The sequence below is a fragment of the Triticum dicoccoides genome, chromosome 3B, assembly GCF_002162155.2.
Source record: "Triticum dicoccoides isolate Atlit2015 ecotype Zavitan chromosome 3B, WEW_v2.0, whole genome shotgun sequence".
NCBI classification, from domain to species: domain Eukaryota; kingdom Viridiplantae; phylum Streptophyta; class Magnoliopsida; order Poales; family Poaceae; genus Triticum; species Triticum dicoccoides.
The window spans coordinates 796,490,081-796,503,450 of NC_041385.1; the positions used below are offsets into that span (position 1 = coordinate 796,490,081).

A 13,370-nucleotide genomic window follows, 5' to 3' on the forward strand; every position below is an offset into this window, starting at 1 on the left:
AGGGAGAGTAACGGGCGGGGGTGGGGGGTGGCGTCCGTTAGTTACCCGGCTCTTTGCCGTCCGCCACTCTTTGCCGTCCGCCGTTATCTCTCTTTGCCGTCTGCTAGCAGACGGCAAAGAGGTGGGGGTGTTAAGTTTTTTTAAACGGGTGGGTGGGTGGGGGCCACCTCCATATTTGCCGTCAGCTGGCTGGCGGACGGCAACGAAATGGCGCATGGCAAAGAGCTTCTTTGCCGTCTGCCGTTTCTTTGCCGTCTGCTTTTCGGTAGCTGATGGCAAAGAGCTTCTTTGCCGTCCGCTAGCGGATGGCAAAGATCTGGCAGATGGCAAAGTAGCTGATTCCAGTAGTGATACGTAGGTGACGTTGTCATCAAATCCAAACATGTTGAAACTCTAGTAGACGACTTGAGGCTCACGTTCGACAATCTCCGAGCATATGACATTAAGCTCAACCCAGAAAAATGCGTTTTCGGCGTGCCAGCCGGAAAGCTCTTGGGCTTCATTGTATCCGGTAGAGGAATTGAGGCAAACTCAGCCAAGATCCGAGCTCTATCGCAATTGGATATCCCAAAAGACCTCAAGCAAATACAAAAATTGACCGGATGCGTGGCGGATCTAAGCCGCTTTATCTCCCATTTAGGAGAAAAGGCATTACCCCTTTATCGCCTCCTGTGGCGCACCGAACACTTCGAGTGGACGGATGCCGCCACGGCCGGACTCGAAGAAATCAAAGCCATACTGGCAACAAATCCGGTCCTGGTCGCGCCCAACACGGGCGAACCAATGCTATTATACATCGTGGCAACTCATCAAGTTGTAAGCGCGGTGCTCGTCGTCGAACGAGAAACGGACGGACACAAGTTTCCTCTCCAAAAACCAGTTTACTACGTGTCCACTATCCTAACCCCATGCAAGTCACGGTACCCGCATTATCAAAAGATAGCATACGCGGTGTTCATGGCATCCCGGAAGCTACGGCACTATTTCCAAGAGTGTTCAATAACAGTGGCATCCGAAGTACCTCTTAATGATATTATGAACAACCGCGACGCAACGGGCTGGATTGCCAAATGGGCCATTGAGCTCCTCCCGTTCGATATAACTTACAATCCACGGCGAGCTATCAAATCACAGGTTTTGGCTGACTTCATCGCCGAATGGACCGAAGCCGAGCTCCCTAAAGAGTACGGTGCATATTCCAACTGGATCATGCACTTCGACGGCTCCAAAATGTTGGCTGGCCTGGGGGCTGGCATCATTCTGGCGTCCCCCACAGGAGATACAGTCCAATACGTACTCAAGATAATGTACACGGACTCCAACAACGCAGCCGAATACGAGGCCCTTCTACATGGTCTCCGGATGGCAGTCTCCATGGGCATTCAGCGCCTAGAGGTCCGTGGGGATTCAAACCTCGCGGTATCCCAAATAAATGGAGACTTTGACGCCAAAGATCCGAAAATGGCAGCTTATCGCAACGCCGTCTTAAAGATGTCAGCCCGGTTTGAGGGGCTCGAATTTCACCATATAGCCCAGGAGAACAACTAGGTAGCAGACGTGTTGGCACGCATCGGTGCAAAGCGCGATGCCGTCCCTCCCAACATCTTCCTAGAGAGGCTTTTCAAGCCATCCGTAACATGGGAGGGAGAGTCCGGAAACAACAGCTCGGACACAACCACACTACCCCTCACCGACCATTCTGACTCAGTTGGTGGCTCTGCCAACGAAACAACACCGTCAGCCCACACAATAATGGCAGTCATTGCCCCGTGGACAGAACCATTCCTAGCCTACCTAACTAGGCAGGAACTTCCCGAGGACCAAAACGAGGCCCGCTGCATAGTGCGGCGATCTAAAGCCTACAAAGTCCACGAGGGAGAGCTTTATAAGAAGAGCACAACCGGAGTCCTTCAAAGGTGTATCTCCGAAGAAGAAGGGCGAAATCTTCTGGCTGAAATTCATGCCGGACTAGGCGGGCACCACGCCGCAGCCCGGGCCCTTGTAAGCAAGGCCTTTCGTACCGGATTTTATTGGCCGACGGCCCGAGCAGACGCTCAGGACTTAGTGCAGCGATGCGTCGGTTGCCAATTATTCGCTAGTCAAAGCCACATGCCGCCTACTGCCCTACAAACCATACCCATCACCTGGCCTTTTGCGGTCTGGGGGCTTGACATGGTTGGACCCCTTAAAGGAGGAACCCACAAGAAAAAATATCTACTGGTCATGGTGGACAAATTCACCAAATGGATAGAGGCCAAGCCTGTAAAGACGGTCGAATCCGGACCGGTGATAGAATTCATATCCGGGGTTGCACACCGTTACGGCATCCCCTACAGCATCATAACTGACAATGGCACAAACTTCACGGCCGACGAAGTTAAACTCTGGTGCAAAAACATGGGCATCAAGCTCGACTACGCTTCAGTCTATCACCCACAAACTAACGGTCAAGTCGAGCGAGCCAACGATCTCATCATGAGCGGCATCAAACCCAGACTAGTGCGATCCCTCAAGGAATCTAACACGCACTGGGTAGAGGAGCTTGACTCCGTACTCTGGGGGCTGCGGACCACGCCGAATCGCACTACCGGATTCACACCATTTTTTATGGTATACGGCGCAGAGGCGGTCCTGCCCTGCGACATAATTCATGACTCACCTCGCGTGCGCATGTACGAAGAAAGAGAAGCCGAGCTCGATCGGCAGGACAGCTTGGACGAATTGGAGGAGGAGCGCGACGTGGCAAAAGCCCGTTCCGCATTCTATCAACAGCAGGCTTGAAGATATCAAAGCAGAGAAGTACGAGCCAAAACTTATAACGTTGGCGAACTAGTCCTACGCCTGCCGGACAAGAAAAAGGACAAACTAAAGCCCAAATGGGAGGGTCCCTTCATAATCGACCAAGTACTGACTGGTGGAGCATACCGTCTTCGAAACGCATCGAACAACCTACTCGAGCCGAACCCATGGAACGCAGCACGCCTACGAAGATTCTACGCCTAGCGCCGGACTCCGTGTTCGTCTCCTTCCTCTGTCCCCTTTTTTAATTTTTCACATTAGCTGTCTGGCATTTCTCTCCTTCTCCCTACCTTTTTATTTTCTTTCCTCTTCTCCCAAGCCCTTAGGGGCCTGCTTGCGCATTGTTCGCACATACTTGACGCGCCACCCGCGCTCATCATACCTGGGGGCTTCTTTATCAGAAGTCTATATAAACGGGCCTCATGCCCAAAACATGTGTGACACTTCCGCATGAACCTTTTATACACCATTATATGCATCGATATGACTTAAGTTTTGGCCAAGCTGGGTTGCCTGGCTCTTGTGCTTACCCCTACGTTCCCGTTCGTTCGGCTAGGTGGTAAAGGGAGCACCTCTGCGATTGTTACTGTCGGGTCAGCCGGATGTGTACCTCAGACTGGGTGAAGCCGAAAGCTAGCGTTCTTAAGGGAATATTCGGTCGGTGAACTAAAAGATGATTTTTCTTGTTTATTTATCTGCTCCCAGATGCTTTTCTGCTCTTTTTAGCAGTTCGGACATGCACTTTAGGGCATTGCCTCCCAGGGAAAGGAACCCCTAACAGAACTATTCTCCCTGGAAGATGTTTATTACTAAGCATGTAATATAACACAACTAGTTGGGCACTTGTCTGCTAAAGCAATTATGACCCCTACGCCTTGTCTCCATGCATGCCCCGGTTCGTACATAATCGAGAGGGTATTTGGACACACTCCGGACTATAGGGTCCAGAGATCGAAGCGAAAAGGTCCGCAATGACAAACGATCTACAATCCGGATAGAAGGCATTTTTCATGTCATTTTAAATTACAGAGTCAATCCGACTCGGTATATTCTTCTTCAATACCATCCAACAGGCGGTCTAATTTACAGTCCAGTTGAGAATACTTTGCAGCCAGCTCTACCTGGCCATATACTAAACTGACAGGGATCTCCCTTCCGTCAGGACCCATAGGGCCGACTTCGGCCATGTGGTTCGGGTCAGCCTTCGTGTACCGAGTCTTCACCATGGCCCAGGCCTCCCTGGCACCTTGACGACAGGACGATATCTTCCACAACCAGAAGTGATGCCGCACTCCCTCCAGCTTCTTTGCAAGCTCCCCAAGGCCTTCGGGCACGGAGAGGGATGGCCACATAGCCTGGACGACGTCCTGCATTGCTTGCCGAACTCGTTCGTGCAGTTGCAACAGCTCGGGAAGAAGGACCCCCGTTGAACCGGGCATTTCCTCCGCAGGACGACCTGTCAGCAGACCTACAGACATAGCTCTGTCAATCGACTTCCTCGCCGATTTTTTTTCGAGAATTCGTTCAAGCACTTACTAAAAATGCCGCGTCGAAGTCGCCGACTCTCCTTTACGGAAGCAGACAGCTGAATATGAACATCCTTTAGTTCCTCGCCCAGCTGGGTATTGGCGTCTTGAAGTTTGTTCTTCTCTTGCCTCACCCTTGTCAGCACGCTCTCGCCAACCTTTAGTTGGCCTAGGATTTGTTGCTTGTCCGGATTTACTTCGGCCCCATCTGCACTGTTATCGTCAGAATTGCACACATGCCGCACTTTACAACGGAATTATTTTTCGGAGCATATATTACCTGAGGGGGTCCCCTTGGCAATAGCTGAAGCGGCCAGTGCGGCCTCGAGTTGGGCCTTGCACTCTACCAGCTCTTGAGACAGATGCGTGTTCTTCTTTGTAAGACCCTGCATAACATATGATCCTTAAAACAGTTATCTTAACTATTTCAAGTCTCGGGGGCTACTGACATATATAACCATCAGATTTACTCACCCATATGTCTTTTACATACTGTTCTGTGGCTCTGGCTATACCATTTTGAGTGGCACGGAGGTACGCATCTCCCGTATTAAAGGCGTTCAATGCCTCTGGGGAAAAACATGCGTCCTGAAGAACAGTCCGGCGATGCCTGTGGTTCATGGCACTCTCCACCTCTGAATTGGTGGCAGATAGCCCGTCTGCATCCTTTGTCGGAGGAACGCCCGACGCGCGCCCCGTGTCTGCCTCCACTTCCGGACCCGACCTTGAAGTCTGGCCGATGGATATAGTCCGGCGGGCTCTCTTCTTCCTAAGGAGAGCATGAGCGTTAGCATGACTTGAGGGCATAAACCCTAGGCATTAAATTCGCACGCCGTACCGTTGCACCGGAGTCTCGATCTGGTCCGCACTTCTTTTTGGCCCGCCTGGCTGCAGCGGCCCTTGTTGGCTGCCCACCGTGGGCCCGGCACTCCGCATCAAGGATTTCCCCTGCAAAACGAAACACTATTGGTTTACAACATTCAAAATAAGGCATGGATGGATCTCCTTCAAAGTACAGGGACTTCGGTCTCGGTTACCTTTGAGGCTGGAAGTAGTCCGGGATAATCAGCCGTAATGGCCACTAAGGTGTTGTCCTTACTCAATTGATGAAACACCCCATCAATTAACTCCACACATAAGTCCGGGTCCTCTTGGGAATCCGGATCGAGGGACCGTTCTGGGTCCTCGGGCTGTGGGGGAGGGCTGTTGATCTCCTTCACCGTCTGGCGTAGCTCCTGCGTTAACATCGCCACACTAAGTACTCAATTATGAGAATTTCAAAAGCAGGTAGATAAGTGAAAGTGTTCGCTTACCCAGCTCGGAGGGTTATACATGGAGAATCCGCCCTGTGGATTGACACGGATGAATTCCTCTTCTTCTCCCTTGTACAAAGTGGATAAGATCTTCGTTAGAGTGGCAGCCGAATCTGGTCCCTTGCGACCGCACCGGGTGGCGTCGTCCTCCCCGTTGAAATCCCACATGGGGTGGCCTCTGTACTGAAGCGGTTGCACCCCCTGCGTAATGCATGTGGCCATGACCTCGATCATGGTCAATCCGGAATGAGCCAACAATCTTATCCGGCTCATCAGGTAAAAGGACGTCCCTGTCAGTTTCCCTTTGAGGATTCCGTGGGCGCCGGCTCAGGCGTTTCTTTAACGAAGCGTTGTTAAACTCAGGGAGGCCAATCTGCACAGGGTCTGGCAGGGGGACGTCATCCATATAAAACCATTCCGAAGGCCAGTCCTCGGACGCCTTCTTAGGGGTACCAGATAGGTATTCGGTCCCGGCGATGCGCCATAGTTCGGCTCCGCCCACTTGATAAATTGACCCCTCCTAAGAGCGGGGCACAAGGCAGAACAACCTCTTCCACAGTGCGAAATGGGCCTCGACGCCCAAGAATAGCTCGCAGAGGGCCACAAAGCCCGCAACGTGCAGTATGGAGGCAGGTGTGAGGTTGTGTAGCTGGAGGCCGTAGAACTCCAGTAGACCTCGAAGAAACGGATGAATTGGAAATCCGAGTCCCCTTATTAAATAAGGTACTAGGCACACCCACTCTCCTTGAGAGGGATTGGGGACGCTCTCCGCCGCCATAGGTGGCAATCCCGGATCGAACTGGGACCATATATGCCGGGGGGAGTAGCCCCTTGGATTGAAGCACTACTAGCTTGCTATGCGGGACGGAGCATCTCTCCCAATCCCCAGGCTTGGGGCTGGGAGCGCGAGAAGAGGAGCCGCGTCGGCTGTCCATGATGGAATGGATTTTCTGGTCAGAAGCGCTCCGATGAAAGCTTGCGAAGGGGAGATGGTGTGGTTCGGATCTAGATCCTCGTCTCTTTTTATATAGTTAGCTTATTTGAGCAGCTAGGGGAGAAAATGTAAAAATACCCTGGCTTTTCGCATTCGTTCGACACGTGGAAGATGGCCTTTATTGGACGTGGAAGCCAAGGAGCGCAGCATTTATCAGAAGTCGGACACTATTCTACAAGTACATGGAGCTGGAGAAGAACCCGCCTTGCAATGCCGAAGACGATTTGTGCGCCGGACTCGTCGTCATTGAAGCCTGGTTCGGGGGCTACTGAGGGAGTCCTGGATTAGGGGGTGTCCGGATGGCCGGACTATGACCTTTGGCCGGACTCCCGGACTATGAAGATACAAGATTGAAGACTTCGTCCCGTGTCCGGATAGGGACTTTCCTTGGCGTGGAAGGCAAGCTTGGCGATATGATATGAAGATCTCCTCCCGTTGTAACCGACTCTGTGTAACCCTAGCCCTCTCTATATAAACCGGAGAGTTTTAGTCCGTAGGACGGACAACAATCATTCCATAGGCTAGATTCTAGGGTTTAGCCTCTCTGATCTCGTGGTAGATCAATTCTTGTACTATCCATATCATCAATATTAATCAAGCAGGAGTAGGGTTTTACCTCCACCGAAAGGGCCCGAACCTGGGTAAAAACATCGTGTCCCTTGTCTCCTGTTACCATCCATCTAGACGCACAATTCGGGACCTCCTACCCGAGATCCGCCGGTTTTGACACCGACAAATGGGTTAGATACATAGATCGTACAGGCATTACCCCAGGAGGCCATCGACGACGGGGTTGGATGGATGGAGCACGCGCCGGAAGTGACACGCCGGCGTAGCTCGGGCATTACCCCAGGAGGCCATCGATGACGGGGTTGTCGTTTGAGCAAGCGGCGTCTTGGCAACGCATGGTGCCGATGTCATGCTCCTCGGCAGTTCGCTGGAGATCACCGTCGCTAATATACCCCGGCGGGGTGAGGTTCCAGAGGAGGTCTCGACGTATTTCTGATCGTGGAACTCGAGCAGCTCCTCCGGCCTGGCCGGCCTGGTGAGGAGGCGGCTCATGTCTTTGAGGATACCGTAGGAGGCAACGAGGCACTGGTCCATCATGATACGGCGGAGCACCATGACGTGTCCCTCGCCGTAGTCGATGCGGGAGATGCCTGGGTCGTAGTAGTACGTGGCTGCCCATATCTCCTTTTGTGTCTTCGTAAGTTCGTAGTTAAGCCTTGAAGCTCTCTCCTCCAGGTCTCACATGTCTACATGGGCCAGTTGGGGATGAGTTTGATCTACTCAATTTAGTTGTCTTGATTGATTGATGCGTTATCACACCAAAGTGAACTCAAAGGGAACTAGCTAACAAATCTTTCTCACGGTTGTGGACAGAACGGAGGAGGTGGCACCTGGCTCCATCAGTTTGAAGCGGACCAGAGTCGTTCCCATTGCCGGGCAGGTTGCTGGGTGGAGGAACTTATAGGCACGTTGCGAGTTCAGCTGTCGCCGAAGCAGCACTACTGCCTACAGGTCCAAGGTTTACTGAAGCACTACTTACATTGATTAGTTTTTTGAAGAGCCATCGCTTCTTGACCCCTACACCTACTCGTCAATAGTGTGAGAGGGAGAGAGGGAATGAGCTAGGCACCTTGGGTGCTGCCTCTGTATTGACCGAGTATATATGGGTTACAAGCCCGTGCGAGGGCGCAGTATACAACAGGCGACGTGCGCCAGGGAGTGGGGATCGTGCGCCAGAGCACGTCCCGTCTAGACTATGTGGGGAGACCAGGAGTGTTCTGCTGACACCCCGCCGCAGCTGAAGCATCCGGAGGGCGGATGCACAAGCTGGAACGAAACTCCTGAAACGCTGGCGTAGGCAGCCCTTTTGTCATAACATCCGCGAACTGCTGGGTCGTAGGAACGTGGAGGACACGCAGTTCACCGAGGGCAACTTTCTCGCGCACGAAGTGGATATCCAGCTCGATGTGCTTTGTGCGACGATGATGGACCGGATTCGCCGCCATGTAGACCAAGTAAATGTTGTCGCAGTAGACCACGGTTGCCTTGGACAGAGGTGCTTGGAGCTCGCCGAGGAGTTGATGAAGCCAGCAGCATTCGGCGACAGCGTTGGCGACAGCGCGGTACTCGGCCTCCGCACTGGACCGCGAGACAGTGGGATCTCTTTTTGATGACCAGGAGATGAGGGACTCACCGAGGAAGACAGCATAGCCCGACGTCGATCTCCTCGTGTCGGGGCACCCGGCCCAATCTGCGTCGGAGTAGGCGACGAGGTCGAGGGAGCGCGAGCGGCTGATGTGCAAGCCATGCGTGGAGGAGCCGCGGACGTAGCGTAGAATGCGCTTGACAAGTGCGAGGTGCTGCACGCGCGGGTCATGCATGGAGAGGCATGCCTGCTGCACGGCGTACGCCAGGTCGGGCCTGGTCATGGTGAGATATTACAGCGCGCCGACAATGCTGCGGTAGTCTGAGGGGTCGTCCACCGGTGCGCCAGTGTCGCTGGAGAGCTTGTTGTGTGTGTCCACGGTCGTGCTGACTGGCTTGCACCCAGACATGTTGGCGCGGTCCAAGAGCTCGGCGGCGTACTTGCTCTGGGAGAGGAAGAAGCCGGTGCGATCGCGCGTGACCTGGATGCCGAGGAAGAAGTGGAGCGGGCCGAGGTCTTTCATCGAGAACTCGGCGAGAAGCTGGCGCTGAAGGTGGTGTAGAAGCTCGGACGTCGAGGCCGTGAGGACGATGTCGTCCATGTATAGAAGGAGATAGGCCACCTGCTCACCATGACGTAGAACGAACAAGGAGGGGTCTGCCCATGCCGCCACGAAGCCCAGCGAGCGGAGGAAGGCGGCGAAGCGGTCGAACCAAGCTCGAGGTGCCTGCCGGAGTCCATAGAGGGACCGGTCGAGGAGATAGACGTGGTCAGGCCGGCGATCATCGACGAAGCCTGCAGGTTGCTGGCAGTAGATGCTTTCGGTGAGGAAGCCCTGAAGAAACACGTTGTTCACGTCCATCTGGTGGACGGGCCAGTCCCGGGCGGCGGCGATGGTGAGCACGGCGCGGATGGTGGCTGACTTGACCACCGGCGAGAATGTTTCGTCGAAGTCGACGCCGAGGCGCTGCAAGAAGCCGCGAACCACCCAGCGTGCTTTGTACCTCTCCAGCGAGCCGTCAGCTTTGAACTTGTGTCAAAAAAGCCACTTCCCGGAGACGATGTTGGCGCCATGCGGCCGGGGCACGAGCGACCACGTCTGGTTTGCCATCAAGGCCATGTACTCCTCCTGCATAGCAGTTAGCCAGTGGGGATCGCGCAGCGCAGCGTGCACACTTTTGGGTAGGGGGGAGATGTTTGTGGTGGTGGTGGTGGCTAGGTTGGCGTATTTAGGGTTTGGGTGAAACTTGCCAAGTTTGCCACGGGTGACCATGGGGTGTGTGGGTGCAAGGCCGCGCGAGGAGGGGCGAGCTGGTGGAGGGGGAGGGGAGGGGTCCGGCTCAGCCACGGTGGTGGAGGGAGCAGGTGTGGGCGGTTCAGGTGATCGCGCGGCCACGGTAGCAGATGGTGGTGCCGGGGTAGCCGAAGCGTTATCTGACGGCGCTGGCGTGGCGAGATCAGCAGCAGCGCGGGGATGCGGCCTCGTGGAGCGGGGTTGGCGCGGGACGTGGAGTGTGAAGGGGAGGAGTTGATCGTCAGCGCTGTCCGTAGAGCTAGCCGCGGGGGAACGCCGTCGGGGGCGAAGGGAAACGAGCGCTCGTCGAATACCACGTAACGCGAGATGACAACGCGCCCAGTGCTGCGATTGAGATAGCGGTACCCCTTGTGTTCGGGTGAATACCCAAGGAACACGCAGGGGTGAGAACGAGGCGCGAGTTTGTGTGCACTGGTGGAGGTGAGGTTGGGGTAACATAAGCAGCCGAATACACACATGTTAGTGTATGTGGGCTGCACGCCGTATAGAAGGAAGAAGGGTGTGTGGTTATGGCATGAGCGGCACGGACGTCGGTTGAGGAGGAAAGTGGCAGTGTTCAGAGCCTCAACCCAGAGCGTGTATGGCATGGAAGCGTGCACTAGGAGGGAGCGCGTGATGTTGTTTAGTGTACGTAGGATGCGCTCGGCCCGCCCATTTTGAGGCGAGGTATAAGGGCATGACATGCGCAGTTGTATACCCTCGGAGGAGAAGAATGCGCGCGTCGGCGTGGTTGTCAAACTCACGGCCATTATCGGTTTGGACGGTGAGTAAGCTTAGGTTGAAGTGGCACCGAACGAACGCATGGAAGTTCTTAATGGTGGGGAGCACGGCAGATTTGTGTCATAGGGGGAAAGTCCAAGTGAAGTGGCTGTAATCGTCAAGAAGGACGAGGTAATACTGATAACCGGATACACTGATTACAGGGGAAGTCCATACATCACAATGCACAAGTTGGAAAGGAAAGTACGACACATGCTCGGAATCACTAAACGGGAGGCGAACGTGCTTCCCTAACTGACAAGCTAGACACGAGGACGATGGCGCGCCATGGGCGGTGATGGACGAGGAGCGGAGCAGGTGGGCGAGGGAGTCGGCCCCCGGATGACCAAGCCGCTGATGCCACACATCGGCAGTGACGGCTAGGAGTGCATGGTGCTGGGCTGGCTTGGCTACGGGGTAGAGCTCGTCGCCGGAGTCGTTACATCGGAGGATCACCTGGCTCGTCCTTCGATCCTTGACAGAACAACCAAAGTCTTCGACATTAATGGGGTTTTCACGAGCAAGTTTCTTAACAGAGATAAGATTTTTGATTAGGTGGGGTGAGACGAGGACGTCGTTGAGTGTGAGAGGGGCTGCATTAGTTGGGATGGTGGTTTGGCCAGTGTGTGTAACTGCGAGCGCGGTCCCATCGCCAACTGAAATGCCGGAAGAAGAGTAGGGACGAGAGGTGCATAGCATACCAGAGGAGGAGGCCATGTGCGTGGACGCGCCAGAGTCCAAGTACCACTCAGCGGACGACGGCGGCGGCTGGTACTGCCGCACGTGCATGTTGTTGAGGGCGTGTACGAGTGCAGACTGGTCCCATGCAGGGTTGGCGGAGGGCGCGGCCGGTCCAGGTGTGGTGTCGTACTGCGGCGGAGCGGGCACAGCGCCAGGATGCCACCGGGAAGGAGGGGCGCCGGGCGCGACGTGGTAGGGCGCACCGTAGTGCATGGCAGCACCTGCAAATGGAGCAGCCGCACCAGGGCGCGGGCCAAGGACACCGGCGCCAGGGGTATGAGGGCGCCAGGGCATGGGCCAAGCGTGCACCATGCCTGTCCAGGGCATGGTGCTGATGGGGGGAGCCAGCGCGGGCCCGCGTGATGAAGACGCCCCGCCGTGCTGCGATCCGCCGGAGGTGTCCACCGCCTTGCCCTTGCCGCGGTTGCGACCGTTGCCCCCGTCGGAGCTCTTGCGCCGGGCACCTTGGGCGCTGCCTCCGGGGTTGGGGCTCGGTGGTGGTGGAGCGCGGGTGGCGTGGAGCGCCGTCTCATGGGTGATGTCGGGGGTCAGGCGACTCTCCTCAAGTAGCAGGAAGGCACGACAGCGGAGGAAGGAGGGGAACGGCGTCTGCATGGTGAGGATGGGGATGGCGTACCGGAGGCGAGGGTGAAGGCCGCGGAACATGTTGTGGACCTGCTCGCGATCCTGCACGACCTCGCCGAGGTCAGCAAGACGATCGGCGCATTCCTTGAGGCGGCCGAAGTAGTCGATGATGGACGAGCCCCCTGCTCGATGCGCCGGAACTCCGTGGCGAGGAAGACGGCCTGGTGTTCGGCGTTCTCCATGAATAGCGAGAGGATCGCAGCCCATATCTCGGCGGCCGTGGCGCCGCGCTGGTGGACGAGGCGGAAGATCTCCGGGCTCACACGAGTGTATAGCCAGGAGAGAATGTGAGCGTCGTCCTGGACCCAAGCAGCGTCGTCGGGGCGCGCCGTGCCGGTGATGTGGGTGACGACCGCATATTTCTGGAACATGACCTCGAAGAGGGTGCGCCATTGGGAGAAGTTGGGTGGATGGAGGGTGAGGGTGATAGGAACGTGCTGGTTGATGTAGATGCCGGCAAGGGGGGAGAAGTTGCAGGCCGCCGATGAGGAAGCGGCGGGATCGGGCAGAAAAGGCGGGCCGCCGCGGGTCAGCGCAGAGCGCGTGACCAGAGATGGCCGAGCGCGGGCCAGCGTCGCCAGGGAGGCGCCATGACCAGAGAAGCCAGGACGGGGGGGAGGTGGGGGAGGCGGAGGCGGCGGAGGGGATGGGGCCGCCATTGGTGCGAGCTTGAGGATGGGCAGCGGAAGACGGAGGTTACAGACGAAGGGCGGAACCGACCTCTGATACTATGTGAGCGGGAGAGAGGGAATGAGCTAGGCACCTTGGGTGCTGCCTCTGTATTGACCGAGTATATATGGGTTACAAGCCCGTGCGAGGGCGCAGTATACAACAGGCGACGTGCGCCAGGGAGTGGGGATCGTGCGCTAGAGCACGTCCCGTCTAGACTACGTGGGGAGACCAGGAGTGTTCTGCTGACAAATAGCAACAACCTCTGTGTCACTACTCACCAAATTCCAGTGCATCATCCATGTTTAGTCAATGTACGTGCTGAACCAGCCTAAGAGTTTGATTATTATCTGTGTGTGCTTTTGTTATAGGTAGTGCTTCTCTTGAATTTACTGATTTTTATGGCGCATGACTCCTTGGCAGCGGGCCTCACGCCATGCTGCCAGTGGTGTCC

At 55.6% G+C, this 13,370-nt stretch overlaps 1 pseudogene; it reads right to left on the reverse strand.

The window, feature by feature from the left end:
• Positions 1 to 7,757, reverse strand: part of LOC119280071 — a 55,975-nt pseudogene extending 48,218 nt beyond the window's left edge.
• Between the last annotated feature and the right edge of the window lie 5,613 nt (positions 7,758 to 13,370).